General features: G+C 58.0%; 1 protein-coding gene across 3 annotated transcripts in view; it reads left to right on the forward strand.

Moving 5' to 3' along the window:
* Nucleotides 1-9,635: 9,635 nt before the first annotated feature.
* Nucleotides 9,636-19,199, forward strand: part of slc25a16 (solute carrier family 25 member 16) — a 78,349-nt gene continuing 68,785 nt past the window's right edge. For 2 of the 3 annotated variants that reach the window (XM_072557997.1, XM_072557999.1), the window contains exon 1: nucleotides 9,636-9,679. The gene's annotated coding sequence lies outside the window, so the exon portion shown is untranslated. Of the gene's footprint in view, nucleotides 9,680-18,203; nucleotides 18,554-19,199 lie in introns of those variants that run through there. The other variant, XM_072557998.1, reaches the window with a different exon arrangement.

The following is a 19,199-nucleotide window of genomic DNA, read 5'->3' on the forward strand; positions in this document are numbered from 1 at the left end:
GGGCCACCTGAACTGGGGTTAAGGTTCCCTTCCCCAGTGTCACTATGCCTTCAGCCTGAAGGACCAATGAGGGGGTGAGGGACAATGAAGTCTAGGTGTATGCGTCTCTCCAGGAGATCCTAGGGGTTCTGGACCTGGCTTTCCATGGCAGTGACCAACATGGCAAAGGAGACAGCCTGATGATCACATGATTCACAGCAATGCTTAAGCTTCTGGGCAGGGAGGGCCAAAGCATTCCACATTCCTTGCGGTCACTCCTAGAGTTGTAGTCATCTACGGTGCAGAACAAGGCCATTTGGCCCATCGCATTCGCATTGGTGAAAAACAACCATTTTCCAGCATTTGGCCCATAGCCTTGTTTGCCTTGGCATTGCAAGTACTCATTTATATACTCATTAAATATTGAGGGTTTTTGCCTCTTACCAGCCTTACTTGCAATGAGTTCCAGACTTCCACCATGCTCTGGGTGAAAAGATTTTTCCTCACATCTCCTCTAAACCTTCTACATCATATCTCAAAAATATGTGATCTCTCTACCAAGGAAAACTGTATCTTCCTTTCCTGTATATGCACCTCACAATTTTAACATCCTCTCTCAAACTCCTCTGCTCTAAGGAAAACAACCCGTCTGATCAACCTTTCTACGTAACTAAAACTCTCCAGCCCAGAGAGCATCCTGGTAAAATCTCCTCTGCATCTTCTCTGATGCGATTACATCCCTCCTATTATGGTAATTCCAGAACTGCATGCAATATCCTAGCTGTGTCCTAACCGACATTTATACAGTTCCAGCCTAACCTTCCTACTGTTAAAGTCTATGCCTCTGCTAATATAGGCAAGTTTACCATATGTCTTTGTAACCACTTTATCCACCTGTCCTGATACCTTAAGGGTCCAGTGTATGTGCACACGAAGGTCCCTTTGATCTTCAATGCTTCCCAGGGACCGACTGAACATCATGTATTGTCTGGCTTCATTTGCACTAACTTCCTTGTTCATGTGGATGAAGCCCCTGACTGCCGACACTAAGGAATCTTCTCCTGCCCAGACTGAGAAGGTACTCCAAATGCCTGGACATTTCTTCCTCAGCCAGCTACAGAGCCGTTGCAATGAAGTGCTCCCCGATTGTGCTCCTACACTCTCTATGGCTTTGGTTCCCACTGAAGTTCCAGTATCTGAGTTGGTGCAAATGAAGGAGGAAGCCTTGCCAATGCTTCTTCTGAGTGCTCTTGTCCTCTGAGGTCAAAGTTAAGATGAAGCTGGGCATTTCACCACAGAGGTCAAATGGAGGCTTGTGAAAAATGAAAGACAAAAGAAAGAGAAGGTGCTGTGCCCAGGGGTTAGAAGTAGTGTGCAATGTTTGAGAGTGACAGTTGGGCTCAGAGCTATACAGCACTGAACAGGCCATTCGACCCACTGAGTTTGCACTGACCTACACTAATCCCACTTTCCAGCATTTGGCTCACGGCCTTAAATGCATGTGAATCACAGTGGAATAAAGGGTGTTACTCATTTATTTGGCAGGACATGAATGTTTCCATTTCCCTGCAGGAGTGGTCCTTCCCTTCTCCTGTGAAGGCCAGGATCCTCTCTTTATAGGTAATGAAGAAGCTGAGTAGAGAAAGTAGAGAAACGAGTGAGACTGCAGTGGGTGGCATGACTGTGGGTGCTGGTGCAGTTAGGGGACAAAGTGGTGAGGTGTTCCAAGACAGAGAGGAGGCAGCACATGGTTAGCGGTGTGGGAAGCAGAGGGGACAGGGTGTGCAAGTGATGGAAAATGTTGTCAGCAATAGAATAGTACAGCAAAAGTCTTGGTGGGAAGTGAGGTGCAGTGAGAGATAGCGTGCTTATGAGGTGGCAGAGAGAAGAATGTAGCACTTACTTTGGCAGAGCAGAGAAGGTCATTTCATTCCTCTGCGCCCTAGAGATGGCACTGATCTAGGCAGCAATCTCAGATGATGTTGCCATGATCTAATGGTGAAGCCACCTCTACCCATCCTCTGAGAAAAGGATGGCTAATCTCTATATTGTCTATCCACCAGGTCCTGTCAGAAAATTGTAGTGCCATCTTCTCTTTATCCAACATCTTCTGGCTCTGTCTGTGACTGACCATGGCAGCTTTGGAACTCCAGTGCTCATTTGCATGCACTGTGTTGTTTTAAAGACAGCACAGGCACATGAATATTAGTGTTTTGTGCAGATATTCACAGAGTTGTGAGTCGTTCCAGGGAGATTGGGGTTGAAAATTGGACATGAGGGACACTATGGAGGCATAGTAGGTAACTTATGATACAGTGAGAGAGCCCTTAAAGAAATTTGACACAACTCAGACTTAGCTAAAAATAACTAAGATTCAGCGAGGGATAAAAACTGACCAGGGCTGGAACTTGAATATTGAAGGATATTTGACTTTTCAGAAAGACTAGAAAAAGATGGTGGTGACACTCTATAAATTATGTAGGAGAAAGTGAGGACTGCAGATGCTGGAGATCAGAGCTGAAAAATGTGTTGCTGGAAAAGCGCAGCAGGTCAGGCAGCATCTAAGGAGCAGGAGAATTGACGTTTTGGGCATAAGCCCTTCTTCAGGAATGAGGACGGTATGCCAAGCAGGCTAAGATAAAAGGTAGGGAGGAGGGACTTGGGGGAGGGGCATTGGGAATGCGATAGGTGGAAGGAGGTTAAGGTGAGGGTGATAGGCTGGAGAGGGGGTGGGGGGTGGAGAGGTCGGGAAGAAGATTGCAGGTCAAGAAGGCGGTGCTGAGTCTGAGGGCTGGGACTGAGATAAGGTGGGGGGAGGGGAAATGAGAAAACTGGAGAAATGTGCATTCATTCCTCATGGTTGGAGGGTTCCTAGGCTTTTCCACCAGGCGTCGTGTTGCCATGGTCTGGCGATGGAGGAGGCCAAGGACCTGCATGTCCTTGGCAGAGTGGGAGGGGGAGTTAAAGTGTTCAGCCACGGGGCAGTTGGGTTGGTTGGTGCGGGAGTCCCAGAGGTGTTCTCTGAAATGTTCCACAAGTAGGCGGCCTGTCTCCCCAATGTACAGGAGGCCACATCGGTTGCAGCGGATGCAGTAAATGATGTGTGTGGAGGTGCAGGTGAATTTGTGACAGATATGGAAGGATCCATTGGGGACTTGGAGGGAAGTGAGGGGGGAGGTGTGGGCGCAAGTTTTGCATTTCTTGCGGTTGCAGGGGAAGGTGCCGGGAGTGGAGGTTGCGTTCCAGAAAGACCACTCCCTCCATGACTCCCTCGTCAGGTCCACACCCCCCACCAACCCAAGCTCCACTCCTGGCACCAGAGAACACCTCTGGGACACCCACACCAACCAACCCAATCGCCCCGTGGCTGAACACTTTACCTCCCCCTCCCACTCCACCAAGGACATGCAGGTCCTTGGCCTCCTCCATCGCCAGACCATGGCAACACAAAGCCTGGAGGAAGAGTGCCTCATCTTCCGCCTAGGAACCCAAGTGATCTTGGAGCAAACCAAGATCCTGGATCCTCATTTCCTGACCCATAGGCCACAATCAGTGAAGACTGTGGACAATATTTCATCCACACTAACACTCAACACTGGAGCCCCTGGGGGTGCGTGCTCAGCCCCCTACCGTACTCACTGTATACCCATGACTGGTCACCAAATACGAGACTAGTGCCATTTACAAGTTCGGTGATGATACCACCATAGTCGGTCGAGTCTCAGATGGCGACGAAACAGACTACAGACGGGAGGGGGAAGAGCTGGAAAAATGGTGCACTGAGAACAACCTAGCTCTCAATGCCGGCAAAACCAAGGAACTCGTTATTGACTTTCAGCAGGATGTTACTCATCACACACACACAGCACAGAGGTGGAACAAGTGGGGAGTGTCAGGCTCCCGGGAGTGGTCATCCACAACAAGCTTTCTTGGACTCTTCATGTGGACGCACTGGTTACAAAGGCCCAACAGCATCTCTTATTCCTCAGGCAGCTGAGGAAATTTGGCATGATGGCAAATACCCGTGCCAACTTTTATAGGAGCACCATTGAGAGCATTCTGTCTGGATGTATTACCACCTGGTATGGCAACTATACCATTCAAGATCGGAGACGGTTACAGAGAGTGGTGAACTCAGCCCAGACAATCACAAAGGCCAACCTCCCATCTATAGAATCCATCTACCAGGCCCACTGTCAAGGAAAGGCTGCCAGCGTTCTCAAAGAGCCATCCCACTATCCCACTCTGGCAATGTTTTTCTACAACCTCTACCATCAGGGAGAAGGTACAGAAGCCTGAACACATGCACCAACCAGTTTCAGAATAGTTTCTACCCTACTGTTGTGAGAATACTGAATGGACTTACAAACTCTTAATGTTTGCCTGTACCAGTGTTTTTGATTTTGCTGCTGTTTACCTATTATTTACTTAACTATACTATTTAACTCTGTGATCTGCCCGTATTGCTCACAAGACAAAGCCTTTCACTGTACCTCGGCACACGTGACAATAAATTCAATTCAATTCGAATCAAACCTTCCAAATCCACATCCACTCCTATTTGGAAGGACAAGGGCAGCAAATACTTGGGAACACAACTACTTGCAAATTTCCCTCCAAGCCTCTTACCAACCTGATGTGAAAATATATTATTGCTCCTTCAACATCACTGGGTCAAAATGCCGGAATATCCTCCATAATGGCATTATGCATCAATACAGAGCAGGTGGACTGCAGCGCATCAAGAAGGCAGCTCACCATCATCTTCTCGAGGACAACCAAGAATGGGCCATAAATGCTGGCAAAACAGTGAAGGTCACAACCCACAAATGAACAAAATAATCTTATTCAAGATCGGAGAGAGGTGGAAAGCAGGAAACAAAAGGCCAGTTAGCCAAATACATGCCTTAGAGAAATTGCTAGAATCCATTGTTAAGCAGATCAAAACAGGATACTTACTAGAGTCAATTTTTTTCTTTGTGAAAGGAAAATACTGTTTAATTAGTTTATTAGAGCATTTTTTATTCATTTACAGGATCTGAGCATCACTGACTGGGCCATAATTTGTTAGGTAAAAACAATGACTGCAGATGCTGGAAACCAGATTTTGGATTAGTGGTGCTGGAAGAGCACAGCAGTTCAGGCAGTTGCCTGTTCTAACTGCCTTCTAGAACTGCTGCAGTCCACGTGCTGCAGCTGCAGCTATAGTGCCATTTGGGAGGGAGTGAAGAAATTCCAGAATTTTGACCCAGTGCCAGTGGAGAAATGGTGATATAGTTCCAGGTCAAAATTGCGTGTAGCTTGGAGAGGAATTTGCAGGTGATGGTGCTCCCACAAATCTGCTGGTCTTGTCCTTCGAGATAGAAGGAATTCTGAGGTTTGATGATGCTGTCGAAGGAGTCTTGTTGGATTGTTACCATGTGCACAATCTACATCTTGTAGCTTGTACATATGACTGCCACTGTGTCTTAGTGGTGAAGCGAAGTGAACGCTTGCAGATTTGGTTCCAAATGAGTGGGCTGCTTTGTACTGGATGGTATCAAGCTTCTTGAAAGTTGTATTCCACACATTCCTGAATTGTGCCTTGTAGATGGTGGACAGAATTTGCGGGGACAGGAGGTTAGTTACTTGCTGCAGTATTCCTAGCCTCTGACCTTCTTATTTATATGGACAGTTGAGTTTAGTTCCTGGTCAATGGAAGCCCTCAAAAAGTTGACAGTGAGAGATTCAGCAATGGTAATGCCATTAAATGTGAAAATGGTTAGATGCTCTCTCATAGGGGATGGTCATTGCCTCGATGTTACTTCTTAGTTACCAGCCCAAGCCTGAATTAATTCGAGACCTTGCTGTACTTGGACATGGATTGCTTCAGTTTTCTGAAGAAGTTGCAAATTGTGCTGACCATTATGCAGTCATCAGGGAACACACTCACTTCTTATTTTATGATGGAGGGAAGATTATTGATAAAGGAGATTAAGATGGTTTGCACATTCTCCCCGTGCTCCGGTTTTCTCCCACAATTAGGTGAATTGGCCATGCTAAATTGTCCGTAGTGTTAGGTGAAGAGGTAAACGTAGGGGAATGGGTCTGAGCGAGTTGTACTTCGGTGGGTCTGTGTGGACTTGTTGGGCCGAAGGGCCTGTTTCCACACTGTAAGTAATCTAATCTAAAAAAATTAAAATATGTGCAGATTAGATGAATTGGCCATGCTAAATTGCCCATAGTGTTCAGGGATGTGATGTGTAAGTTAGGTGCATTAGTCAGGGGTAAATATAGGATTATAGAGTAGGGGAATGGGTCTGGGTGAGTTACTCTTTGGAGGGTTGGTGTGGACTTGTTGGGCCAAAGGGCCTGTTTCCACACTGTAGGTATTTTACAATTCTATGGTTGGACCTAGAATCTACCCATGGAACATTGGAAGAAATGTCCTGAAGCTGAGATGGCTGACCTTTAATATCCACAACCATCTTTCTATGTGCTATATATGACTCCAGCCAGCAAAGATTTCCATTGATTCTGGTTATGCTTGGCTCCTTGATGTCATTTTTTGTCAAATGTGGTTTGATGTCAAAGGCAATCACTCCCATCTGGAGTTCAGCTCTTTTACCCATGTTTGGACGAGTGCGGAAATGAGTTCAGGAGTTAAGTGGCAATAATAGAACCTAAACTGCTCATCAGTGAGCAGCTTACAGTTGAAAAAGAGCAACTTGATAGCATTGTTCGAAAGAACAGCTGTTGGGCTTGAAAGGTTAACTCTCTCTCTCTCTTTCTACCATTGCTACCAGACCTGTGAGGTAGAAATAGATCTGGAGGAATCACCTAGCTCAATGCTCATGGGAGAATCCCCAAGAAACACCTCACTTCAGAAGATAACTAGATTAAAAAAACACAGTAAATCTTGAGGTTCAGAGACATGCTAGTTTGGAACCAGGAAATTTAAGTGAATACTGAAGACACTGTAATGTGCTTGTTTGAAATTAAATGTAGAATGAAGAATTTTGATGCTTATGAGATTTGTTAATAGCATTGATTTGTTTTCTTTCATTGGAAATGTAATCACCTTTTACAACTTTAAATCTTGTGTGACCTTTTGAGTCAATAACTGGGAATAAAAACTGTTTTTGAAAGTTACCAGTCTCCACTGAGATCATAATATAAACTGTTCAACACTTGACAGGACTGCCATTATTGATAGATTATCTATAAGGTTCAGGATAAACTCCAGCAAGCAGTTAAGAAAGGCAGTGTTCTTAATGAATAGAAGTATTGAACGTAACGTTAAGGATCTTATGCTTCACAGGAAGTTTATTAAACTGATACCTGGAATGAGGAGTTGTCTCATGAGAATAGATGAGAGAGGCTGGACGTGTTTTGACTGGTGTTTTGAAGAGTGAGTGGGGACTTGATTGAAGTGCATAAGATCCTGAATGGTCTTTTGACAAGGTGGATGTGGAGAGGGTGATTGTTTTTGTGGGTCAGTCCAGAGGTAGTGGACACTGGTTTAAAAATAGAGGTTACTTTTTTAGGACAGAGATGGGGAGAATTATTTTTCTCTCAGAAAGTTTTGTGACTTCAGTACTCTGCCTCAGAAAGTGTTAGAGGTGAGTCATTAAATATTTTTAAGGTGGAGATATATAGTGTCCTGTTCAGCAGGGAATCAAAGATTATTGGGGGTATTAGAAAGTGGAAGTCGAAACACAAATACATCAGTCATGTTTTTACTGAATGGCAGAGTAGGCTCAGGGACGAATACTTGGATGCTGCCTGAACTGCTGTGCTCTTCCAGCACCACTAATCCATAATCAGGGACGAATAGCCTACTCCTGGTCTAAATTTAAATGTACATATTTTGTGTATATTTTCTCATGTATTGGTTATCTCCAGAATATTTTTATTTATGTAATCAAAGTATGCATAAACTATAGTATATTTCATATTTATGCCATTAAGAATGGATTACATATAATCCCTCATAAGGTTCACATGTACCTGCATATCCTTATGGATAAATGGGAGATATTTGTAAGATATCTGTTATTTTATATATCTGTCAACACGTATAGAATAGTATATAAACTTTTCTACATTTCCATCTGCATCATTTTGCTTAGATTCTAATATACTTGAAGGAAGTAAACTTGAAGGATTTTTGGGATTGATCGGGGTTGTGAGATTTACTACATGGTGAGCCAGCATGGACTCAATGAGCCAAATGGCCACCTTCTGTGCATGAATGACTTTCTGACTCTATGATTTTTAAATTCCATATATATGTCATCATGAATAGATAATCTATAAATGTTAGTAAATTTCATAAATAATAGCTTCATATAGAACATTACAGTGCAGTACAGGCCCTTCGGCCCTCGATGTTGCGCCGACCTGTCATACCAATCTGAAGCCCATCTACAATATTCCATGTACGAGGTAAAAACAATGACTGCAGATGTTGGAAACCAGATTCTGGATTAGTGGTGCTGGAAGAGCACAGCAGTTCAGGCAGCATCCAAGGAGCTTCGAAATCGACGTTTCGGGCAAAAGCCCTTTATCAGGAATAAAGGCAGTGAGCCTGAAGCGTGGAGAGATAAGCTAGAGGAGGGTGGGGGTGGGGAGAAAGTAGCATAGAGTACAATGGGTGAGTGGAGGAGGGGATGAAGGTGATAGGTCAGGGAAGAGAGGGGGGAGTGGATAGGTGGAAAAGGAGATAGGCAGGTAGGACAAGTCGTGGGGACAGTGCTGAGCTGGAAGTTTAGAACTAGGGTGAGGTGGGGGAAGGGGAAATGAGGAAACTGTTGAAGTCCACATTGATGCCCTGGGGTTGAAGTGTTCTGAGGCGGAAGATGAGGTGTTCTTCCTCCAGGCTCTGGTGGTGAGGTAGCGGCGGTGAAGGAGGCCCAGGACCTCCATGTCCTCGGCAGAGTGGGAGGGGGAGTTGAAATGTTGGGCCACAGGCCGGTGTGGTTGATTGGTGCGGGTGTCCCGGAGATGTAGGTCCATTCCATGTATGTCCATATGCTTGTCCAATGACGACTTAAATGTACTTAAAGTTGGCGAATCTACTACCGTTGCAGGCAAAGCATTCCATACCCTTCCTATGGGTACAGAAACTACCGCATACATCTGTCCTATATCTATCACCCCTCAATTTAAAGCTATGCCCCCTCGTGTTTGCTGTCACCATACTTGGAAAAAGGCTCTCCCTGTCCACCCTATCTAACCTTCTGATTATCTTATGTGTCTCTATTAAGTCACCTCTAAAACCTTCTTCTCTCAAACGAAAATAGCCTCAAGTCCCTCAGCCTTTCCTCATAAGACATTCCCTCCATATCTATAAACAAAAAATCAGTTATTTCTTATATAGCTTAATTATATTAAATTTCATACACAACCCAACTTGTTTCTAATCTTCTACGATGTGGTATATAGCGTCTATTTCACGTATGGTTCATTACGGATAGATAAATTGTCATGTTTTTCAGATGTACAACGTTATAAGCAAGGATCAGTGAATATAGATCCTAAACTCTCTAACAGTTCCCTCAGTTGTGGTCTCTCTTGCCCGGCAGGCTGCACTACAGAGTGGGCTATGGATTCTCCGGGAACTCCTGTCATGTCCTCCTCCCGCACTGGCGGAGGCGCTGTGGAGACACTGACCCGGATGAACTAACGGCATCGAGGAGAGAGGCCGCGGAGGCGGCAGGTGAGTGTGACAGACGGATAGTGAGTGAGGGCACAGACTAACGGAGGGAGGGAGGGAGTGATAGATATTGAGATTGGGTGAGAGAACTGAGGGAGGGCTAATGAGAGTAAGACAAAAATAAATTGCTGGAGAAGCTTTGCAGGTCCGGCAGTATTTTTGAAGAGATCTCATAAAGAAGGGGGGGTTCGGCGAGATGGAGGGAGGGACGGATGGAGGGAGGGAGGGAGAGAGTGAGTGAGAGAGAGTGGGACGAGGATGGAGAGGGGGGAACGGATGGGGAGGGAAGGGAAGGGAAGGGAATGGGGGAGAGATGGGGGAGAGACGGGGGGAGGGACGGGGGGGAGGGAGATGGAGGGGGGGAGGGACGGGGGGGGAGGGAGATGGAGGGGGGGAGGGACGGGGGGGGAGGGAGATGGAGGGGGGGAGGGACGGGGGGGGAGGGAGATGGAGGGGGGGAGGGACGGGGGGGGAGGGAGATGGAGGGGGGGAGGGACGGGGGGGAGGGAGATGGAGGGGGGGAGGGACGGGGGGGGAGGGAGATGGAGGGGGGGAGGGACGGGGGGGGAGGGAGATGGAGGGGGGGAGGGAGATGGAGGGGGGGAGGGACGGGGGGGGAGGGAGATGGAGGGGGGGAGGGACGGGGGGGGAGGGAGATGGAGGGGGGGAGGGATGGGGGGGGAGGGAGATGGAGGGGGGGAGGGAGATGGAGGGGGGGAGGGAGATGGAGGGGGGGAGGGATGGGGGGGGAGGGAGATGGAGGGGGGGAGGGAGATGGAGGGGGGGAGGGACGGGGGGGGAGGGAGATGGAGGGGGGGAGGGACGGGGGGGGAGGGAGATGGAGGGGGGGAGGGACGGGGGGGGAGGGAGATGGAGGGGGGGAGGGACGGGGGGGGAGGGAGATGGAGGGGGGGAGGGACGGGGGGGGAGGGAGATGGAGGGGGGGAGGGACGGGGGGGGAGGGAGATGGAGGGGGGGAGGGACGGGGGGGGGAGGGAGATGGAGGGGGGGAGGGACGGGGGGGGAGGGAGATGGAGGGGGGGAGGGACGGGGGGGGAGGGAGATGGAGGGGGGGAGGGACGGGGGGGGAGGGAGATGGAGGGGGGGAGGGACGGGGGGGGAGGGAGATGGAGGGGGGGAGGGACGGGGGGGGAGGGAGATGGAGGGGGGGAGGGACGGGGGGGGAGGGAGATGGAGGGGGGGAGGGACGGGGGGGGAGGGAGATGGAGGGGGGGAGGGACGGGGGGGGAGGGAGATGGAGGGGGGAGGGACGGGGGGGGAGGGAGATGGAGGGGGGGAGGGACGGGGGGGGAGGGAGATGGAGGGGGGGAGGGACGGGGGGGGAGGGAGATGGAGGGGGGGAGGGACGGGGGGGGAGGGAGATGGAGGGGGGGAGGGACGGGGGGGGAGGGAGATGGAGGGGGGGAGGGACGGGGGGGGAGGGAGATGGAGGGGGGGAGGGACGGGGGGGGAGGGAGATGGAGGGGGGGAGGGACGGGGGGGGAGGGAGATGGAGGGGGGGAGGGACGGGGGGGGAGGGAGATGGAGGGGGGGAGGGACGGGGGGGGAGGGAGATGGAGGGGGGGAGGGACGGGGGGGGAGGGAGATGGAGGGGGGGAGGGACGGGGGGGGAGGGAGATGGAGGGGGGGAGGGACGGGGGGGGAGGGAGATGGAGGGGGGGAGGGACGGGGGGGGAGGGAGATGGAGGGGGGGAGGGACGGGGGGGGAGGGAGATGGAGGGGGGGAGGGACGGGGGGGGAGGGAGATGGAGGGGGGGAGGGACGGGGGGGGAGGGAGATGGAGGGGGGGAGGGACGGGGGGGGAGGGAGATGGAGGGGGGGAGGGACGGGGGGGGAGGGAGATGGAGGGGGGGAGGGACGGGGGGGGGAGGGAGATGGAGGGGGGGAGGGACGGGGGGGGAGGGAGATGGAGGGGGGGAGGGACGGGGGGGGAGGGAGATGGAGGGGGGGAGGGACGGGGGGGGAGGGAGATGGAGGGGGGGAGGGACGGGGGGGGAGGGAGATGGAGGGGGGGAGGGACGGGGGGGGAGGGAGATGGAGGGGGGGGAGGGACGGGGGGGGAGGGAGATGGAGGGGGGGAGGGACGGGGGGGGAGGGAGATGGAGGGGGGGAGGGACGGGGGGGGAGGGAGATGGAGGGGGGGAGGGACGGGGGGGGAGGGAGATGGAGGGGGGGGAGGGACGGGGGGGGGAGGGAGATGGAGGGGGGGAGGGACGGGGGGGGAGGGAGATGGAGGGGGGGAGGGAGATGGAGGGGGGGAGGGACGGGGGGGGAGGGAGATGGAGGGGGGGAGGGAGATGGAGGGGGGGAGGGACGGGGGGGGAGGGAGATGGAGGGGGGGAGGGAGATGGAGGGGGGGAGGGACGGGGGGGGAGGGAGATGGAGGGGGGGAGGGAGATGGAGGGGGGGAGGGACGGGGGGGGAGGGAGATGGAGGGGGGGAGGGAGATGGAGGGGGGGAGGGACGGGGGGGGAGGGAGATGGAGGGGGGGAGGGAGATGGAGGGGGGGAGGGACGGGGGGGGAGGGAGATGGAGGGGGGGAGGGAGATGGAGGGGGGGAGGGACGGGGGGGGAGGGAGATGGAGGGGGGGAGGGACGGGGGGGGAGGGAGATGGAGGGGGGGAGGGAGATGGAGGGGGGGAGGGACGGGGGGGGAGGGAGATGGAGGGGGGGAGGGAGATGGAGGGGGGGAGGGACGGGGGGGGAGGGAGATGGAGGGGGGGAGGGACGGGGGGGGAGGGAGATGGAGGGGGGGAGGGAGATGGAGGGGGGGAGGGACGGGGGGGGAGGGAGATGGAGGGGGGGAGGGAGATGGAGGGGGGGAGGGAGATGGAGGGGGGGAGGGACGGGGGGGGAGGGAGATGGAGGGGGGGAGGGACGGGGGGGGAGGGAGATGGAGGGGGGGAGGGACGGGGGGGGAGGGAGATGGAGGGGGGGAGGGACGGGGGGGGAGGGAGATGGAGGGGGGGAGGGACGGGGGGGGAGGGAGATGGAGGGGGGGAGGGAGATGGGGGGGGGGAGGGACGGGGGGGGAGGGAGATGGAGGGGGGGAGGGAGATGGAGGGGGGGAGGGACGGGGGGGAGGGAGATGGAGGGGGGGAGGGACGGGGGGGGAGGGAGATGGAGGGGGGGAGGGACGGGGGGGGAGGGAGATGGAGGGGGGGAGGGACGGGGGGGGAGGGAGATGGAGGGGGGGAGGGAGATGGAGGGGGGGAGGGACGGGGGGGAGGGAGATGGAGGGGGGGAGGGACGGGGGGGGAGGGAGATGGAGGGGGGGAGGGACGGGGGGGGAGGGAGATGGAGGGGGGGAGGGACGGGGGGGGAGGGAGATGGAGGGGGGGAGGGACGGGGGGGGGAGGGAGATGGAGGGGGGGAGGGACGGGGGGGGAGGGAGATGGAGGGGGGGAGGGACGGGGGGGGAGGGAGATGGAGGGGGGGAGGGACGGGGGGGGAGGGAGATGGAGGGGGGGAGGGACGGGGGGGGAGGGAGATGGAGGGGGGGAGGGACGGGGGGGGAGGGAGATGGAGGGGGGGAGGGACGGGGGGGGAGGGAGATGGAGGGGGGGAGGGACGGGGGGGGAGGGAGATGGAGGGGGGGAGGGACGGGGGGGGAGGGAGATGGAGGGGGGGAGGGACGGGGGGGGAGGGAGATGGAGGGGGGGAGGGACGGGGGGGGAGGGAGATGGAGGGGGGGGAGGGACGGGGGGGGAGGGAGATGGAGGGGGGGAGGGACGGGGGGGGAGGGAGATGGAGGGGGGGAGGGACGGGGGGGGAGGGAGATGGAGGGGGGGAGGGACGGGGGGGGAGGGAGATGGAGGGGGGGAGGGACGGGGGGGGAGGGAGATGGAGGGGGGGAGGGACGGGGGGGGAGGGAGATGGAGGGGGGGAGGGACGGGGGGGGAGGGAGATGGAGGGGGGGAGGGACGGGGGGGGAGGGAGATGGAGGGGGGGAGGGACGGGGGGGGAGGGAGATGGAGGGGGGGAGGGACGGGGGGGGAGGGAGATGGAGGGGGGGAGGGACGGGGGGGGAGGGAGATGGAGGGGGGGAGGGACGGGGGGGGAGGGAGATGGAGGGGGGGAGGGACGGGGGGGGAGGGAGATGGAGGGGGGGAGGGACGGGGGGGGAGGGAGATGGAGGGGGGGAGGGACGGGGGGGGAGGGAGATGGAGGGGGGGGAGGGACGGGGGGGGAGGGAGATGGAGGGGGGGAGGGACGGGGGGGGAGGGAGATGGAGGGGGGGAGGGACGGGGGGGGAGGGAGATGGAGGGGGGGAGGGACGGGGGGGGGAGGGAGATGGAGGGGGGGAGGGACGGGGGGGGAGGGAGATGGAGGGGGGGAGGGACGGGGGGGGAGGGAGATGGAGGGGGGGAGGGACGGGGGGGGGAGGGAGATGGAGGGGGGGAGGGACGGGGGGGGAGGGAGATGGAGGGGGGGAGGGACGGGGGGGGAGGGAGATGGAGGGGGGGAGGGACGGGGGGGGAGGGAGATGGAGGGGGGGAGGGACGGGGGGGGAGGGAGATGGAGGGGGGGAGGGACGGGGGGGGAGGGAGATGGAGGGGGGGAGGGAGATGGAGGGGGGGGAGGGACGGGGGGGAGGGAGATGGAGGGGGGGAGGGACGGGGGGGGAGGGAGATGGAGGGGGGGGAGGGACGGGGGGGGGAGGGAGATGGAGGGGGGGAGGGACGGGGGGGGAGGGAGATGGAGGGGGGGAGGGACGGGGGGGGAGGGAGATGGAGGGGGGGAGGGACGGGGGGGGAGGGAGATGGAGGGGGGGAGGGACGGGGGGGGAGGGAGATGGAGGGGGGGAGGGACGGGGGGGAGGGAGATGGAGGGGGGGAGGGACGGGGGGGAGGGAGATGGAGGGGGGGAGGGACGGGGGGGGAGGGAGATGGAGGGGGGGAGGGACGGGGGGGGAGGGAGATGGAGGGGGGGAGGGAGATGGAGGGGGGGAGGGAGATGGAGGGGGGGAGGGAGATGGAGGGGGGGAGGGAGATGGAGGGGGGGAGGGAGATGGAGGGGGGGAGGGAGATGGAGGGGGGGAGGGAGATGGAGGGGGGGAGGGAGATGGAGGGGGGAGGGAGATGGAGGGGGGGAGGGACGGGGGGGGAGGGAGATGGAGGGGGGGAGGGACGGGGGGGGAGGGAGATGGAGGGGGGGAGGGAGATGGAGGGGGGGAGGGAGATGGAGGGGGGGAGGGACGGGGGGGGAGGGAGATGGAGGGGGGGAGGGAGATGGAGGGGGGGGAGGGACGGGGGGGGAGGGAGATGGAGGGGGGGAGGGACGGGGGGGGAGGGAGATGGAGGGGGGGAGGGAGATGGAGGGGGGGAGGGAGATGGAGGGGGGGAGGGAGATGGAGGGGGGGAGGGACGGGGGGGGAGGGAGATGGAGGGGGGGAGGGAGATGGAGGGGGGGGAGGGAGATGGAGGGGGGGAGGGAGATGGAGGGGGGGAGGGACGGGGGGGGAGGGAGATGGAGGGGGGGAGGGAGATGGAGGGGGGGAGGGAGATGGAGGGGGGGAGGGACGGGGAGGGAGGGAGATGGAGGGGGGGAGGGAGATGGAGGGGGGGAGGGAGATGGAGGGGGGGAGGGACGGGGGGGGAGGGAGATGGAGGGGGGGAGGGACGGGGGGGGAGGGAGATGGAGGGGGGGAGGGACGGGGGGGGAGGGAGATGGAGGGGGGGAGGGACGGGGGGGGAGGGAGATGGAGGGGGGGAGGGAGATGGAGGGGGGGAGGGAGATGGAGGGGGGGAGGGAGATGGAGGGGGGGAGGGACGGGGGGGGAGGGAGATGGAGGGGGGGAGGGAGATGGAGGGGGGGAGGGAGATGGAGGGGGGGAGGGAGATGGAGGGGGGGAGGGAGATGGAGGGGGGGAGGGACGGGGGGGGAGGGAGATGGAGGGGGGGAGGGAGATGGAGGGGGGGAGGGAGATGGAGGGGGGGAGGGAGATGGAGGGGGGGAGGGACGGGGGGGGAGGGAGATGGAGGGGGGGAGGGAGATGGAGGGGGGGAGGGAGATGGAGGGGGGGAGGGAGATGGAGGGGGGGAGGGACGGGGGGGGAGGGAGATGGAGGGGGGGAGGGAGATGGAGGGGGGGGAGGGAGATGGAGGGGGGGAGGGACGGGGAGGGAGGGAGATGGAGGGGGGGAGGGAGATGGAGGGGGGGAGGGAGATGGAGGGGGGGAGGGACGGGGGGGGAGGGAGATGGAGGGGGGGAGGGACGGGGGGGGAGGGAGATGGAGGGGGGGAGGGACGGGGGGGGAGGGAGATGGAGGGGGGGAGGGACGGGGGGGGAGGGAGATGGAGGGGGGGAGGGACGGGGGGGAGGGAGATGGAGGGGGGGAGGGACGGGGGGGGAGGGAGATGGAGGGGGGGAGGGACGGGGGGGGAGGGAGATGGAGGGGGGGAGGGACGGGGGGGGAGGGAGATGGAGGGGGGGAGGGACGGGGGGGGAGGGAGATGGAGGGGGGGAGGGACGGGGGGGGAGGGAGATGGAGGGGGGGAGGGACGGGGGGGGAGGGAGATGGAGGGGGGGAGGGACGGGGGGGGAGGGAGATGGAGGGGGGGAGGGACGGGGGGGGAGGGAGATGGAGGGGGGGAGGGACGGGGGGGGAGGGAGATGGAGGGGGGAGGGAGATGGAGGGGGGGAGGGACGGGGGGGGAGGGAGATGGAGGGGGGGAGGGACGGGGGGGGAGGGAGATGGAGGGGGGGGAGGGAGATGGAGGGGGGGAGGGACGGGGGGGGAGGGAGATGGAGGGGGGGAGGGACGGGGGGGGAGGGAGATGGAGGGGGGGAGGGACGGGGGGGGAGGGAGATGGAGGGGGGGAGGGAGATGGAGGGGGGGAGGGACGGGGGGGGAGGGAGATGGAGGGGGGGAGGGACGGGGGGGGAGGGAGATGGAGGGGGGGAGGGACGGGGGGGGAGGGAGATGGAGGGGGGGAGGGACGGGGGGGGAGGGAGATGGAGGGGGGGAGGGAGATGGAGGGGGGGGAGGGAGATGGAGGGGGGGAGGGACGGGGGGGGAGGGAGATGGAGGGGGGGAGGGACGGGGGGGGAGGGAGATGGAGGGGGGGGAGGGACGGGGGGGGGGAGGGAGATGGAGGGGGGGAGGGACGGGGGGGGAGGGAGATGGAGGGGGGGAGGGAGATGGAGGGGGGGGAGGGACGGGGGGGAGGGAGATGGAGGGGGGGAGGGACGGGGGGGGAGGGAGATGGAGGGGGGGAGGGACGGGGGGGAGGGAGATGGAGGGGGGGAGGGACGGGGGGGGAGGGAGATGGAGGGGGGGAGGGACGGGGGGGGAGGGAGATGGAGGGGGGGAGGGACGGGGGGGGAGGGAGATGGAGGGGGGGAGGGACGGGGGGGAGGGAGATGGAGGGGGGGAGGGAGATGGAGGGGGGGAGGGACGGGGGGGGAGGGAGATGGAGGGGGGGAGGGAGACGGACGGGAGGGGGATGGAGGGGGGGAGGGACGGACGGGAGGGGGATGGAGGGGGGGAGGGACGGACGGGAGGGGGATGGAGGGGGGGAGGGACGGACGGGAGGGGGATGGAGGGGGGGAGGGACGGACGGGAGGGGGATGGAGGGGGGGAGGGACGGACGGGAGGGGGATGGAGGGGGGGAGGGACGGACGGGAGGGGGATGGAGGGGGGGAGGGAAGAAGGACGGACGGGAGGGGGAGGGAAGAAGGACGGAAGAAGGACGGACGGGAGGGGGAGGGAAGAAGTACGGACGGGGAGGGGGATGGAGGGGGGAGGGAAGAAGGACGGACGGGGAGGGGGATGGAGGGGGGAGGGAAGAAGGACGGACGGGGAGGGGGATGGAGGGGGGAGGGAAGAAGGACGGACGGGGAGGGGGATGGAGGGGGGAGGGAAGAAGGACGGACGGGGAGGGGGATGGAGGGGGGAGGGAAGAAGGACGGACGGGGAGGGGGAGTGAGGGGGAAGACGGGGAGAGTGTGCTCGGGAGAGTTAGTCAGAGTGAGTGGGAAACAAGAATGGGAGAGTCCGTGGGAATGAAAGAGTGGAATAGGTAGATGGAGGGATAATGAGGGTGTTGAGAGAGATTAAGGGGAGGAGAGTGGAGGAAGAGTGACTCTGAGTAGGGATGGTAATGAGGGAGAAGGGAAGGGTGAGAATGGTAGGGGGACAGATTGTAGTGAGGCGAGTCAGTGATTGTGAGGGGGGAGTGAGGGAGAGATGATGGGAAGAAGAGAGACAATAGGGAGAGTGAGGGAGAGGGACGGTGACTGGGAGGGAAAGAGAATGATGACTTGGGATGGGGGCGATAAGAGGGAGGAAGTGTGTGATGAGACGGGGGTGGGGGCAGTGAGACAGGCAGAGAGAGAGGATGTTGGGGGTTGGGGTTTCATGGACTGAGGGGTTGATGTGGATGGGGGTGAGATGGGCAGTGGGGGAAGAAGTAGGTAAACAGTTGGGAGTGGGAGCGAGATAGGCAGGGGGACATGATGGGGTTAGGGGTGAGATGGGTAGTGCAGGGAGGAGTGGAGGTGAGATGGGCCATGGAGGTGATGTCCGTAGGATGAAACGTGCAGAGGGAATCTGTGATAGAGGAGTGAGAGAGAGAGAGAAATTGGAAAATGAGAAGATTGAAAGGTGTGAAGAGGAATGGGGGAGGTGTTATTGGAGTTGAGACTGGTAGTGTGGGATGAGGCAGAGACTCTGGCTATGGGTAGCTTAGTAGGGTATGGGGAGAGAAATGTGGGAGATGGAGAGAGGAGGAGACAGTGGAGAAAGGGATGTGGGTGATGTCTGGAGGAACAGAGTTCCAAAGGACAGAAGTTAAGTTAAACTTACAGGCTGTCTTGGTTTAAACTACACCTGGAGTAGTGTACACCATTCAGGTTAATATTATTGTAACTCGGTCAGTCAGGTGGACCTCATAGAATATAAATTCACTGATTGAGGCTGTTAATCTGGTACAAACAGGGAGCCCTGGCTAACAGATATAAACAGAAATGCCAGACATTTTGCCACTCTGGGAGTTGACTCTCCTCAGGCTTTGTGTCAAGGATTTTGTGTGTGAATAAGGGGTGACTTAGGCCTGTATCCTGTCACTTTGTGGAGTTATTTCAATTATGGTAGTGTTCAGTTCCATTTCCTCTCATGCTATAGCAGACTTGGCCTACAGGCAGCAAAACAAAAAATAGGTTGTTTGGGCTGATGAGCAGTGTGTAATGTATAGTGTCATGGCTCCCTTGGTAGCACTCTTCCCTCTATCCTATTCCAGGCTTTGAGCAGTACTATAAGACCATATGATGTAGCAGCAGAAGCAGACTATTCAGTCATTGGGTCTGTTCTGCTATTCAATGAGATTATGGTCGATCCAATGATCATTAACGCCACATTAACGATTCCTTTATTGATTAAAATTTGTCTATCTCCATCTTGAATAGTGATTCGGCTACTGTAAAAAAAAATTCAAAACAAATTCTCTGAAAGAAGAAACTTCTCCTCATCTCTGTCTTAAACAGGTCATCTCCTAACTTG

This window comes from Chiloscyllium punctatum, chromosome 38 (assembly GCF_047496795.1).
Source record: "Chiloscyllium punctatum isolate Juve2018m chromosome 38, sChiPun1.3, whole genome shotgun sequence".
NCBI lineage: Eukaryota > Metazoa > Chordata > Chondrichthyes > Orectolobiformes > Hemiscylliidae > Chiloscyllium > Chiloscyllium punctatum.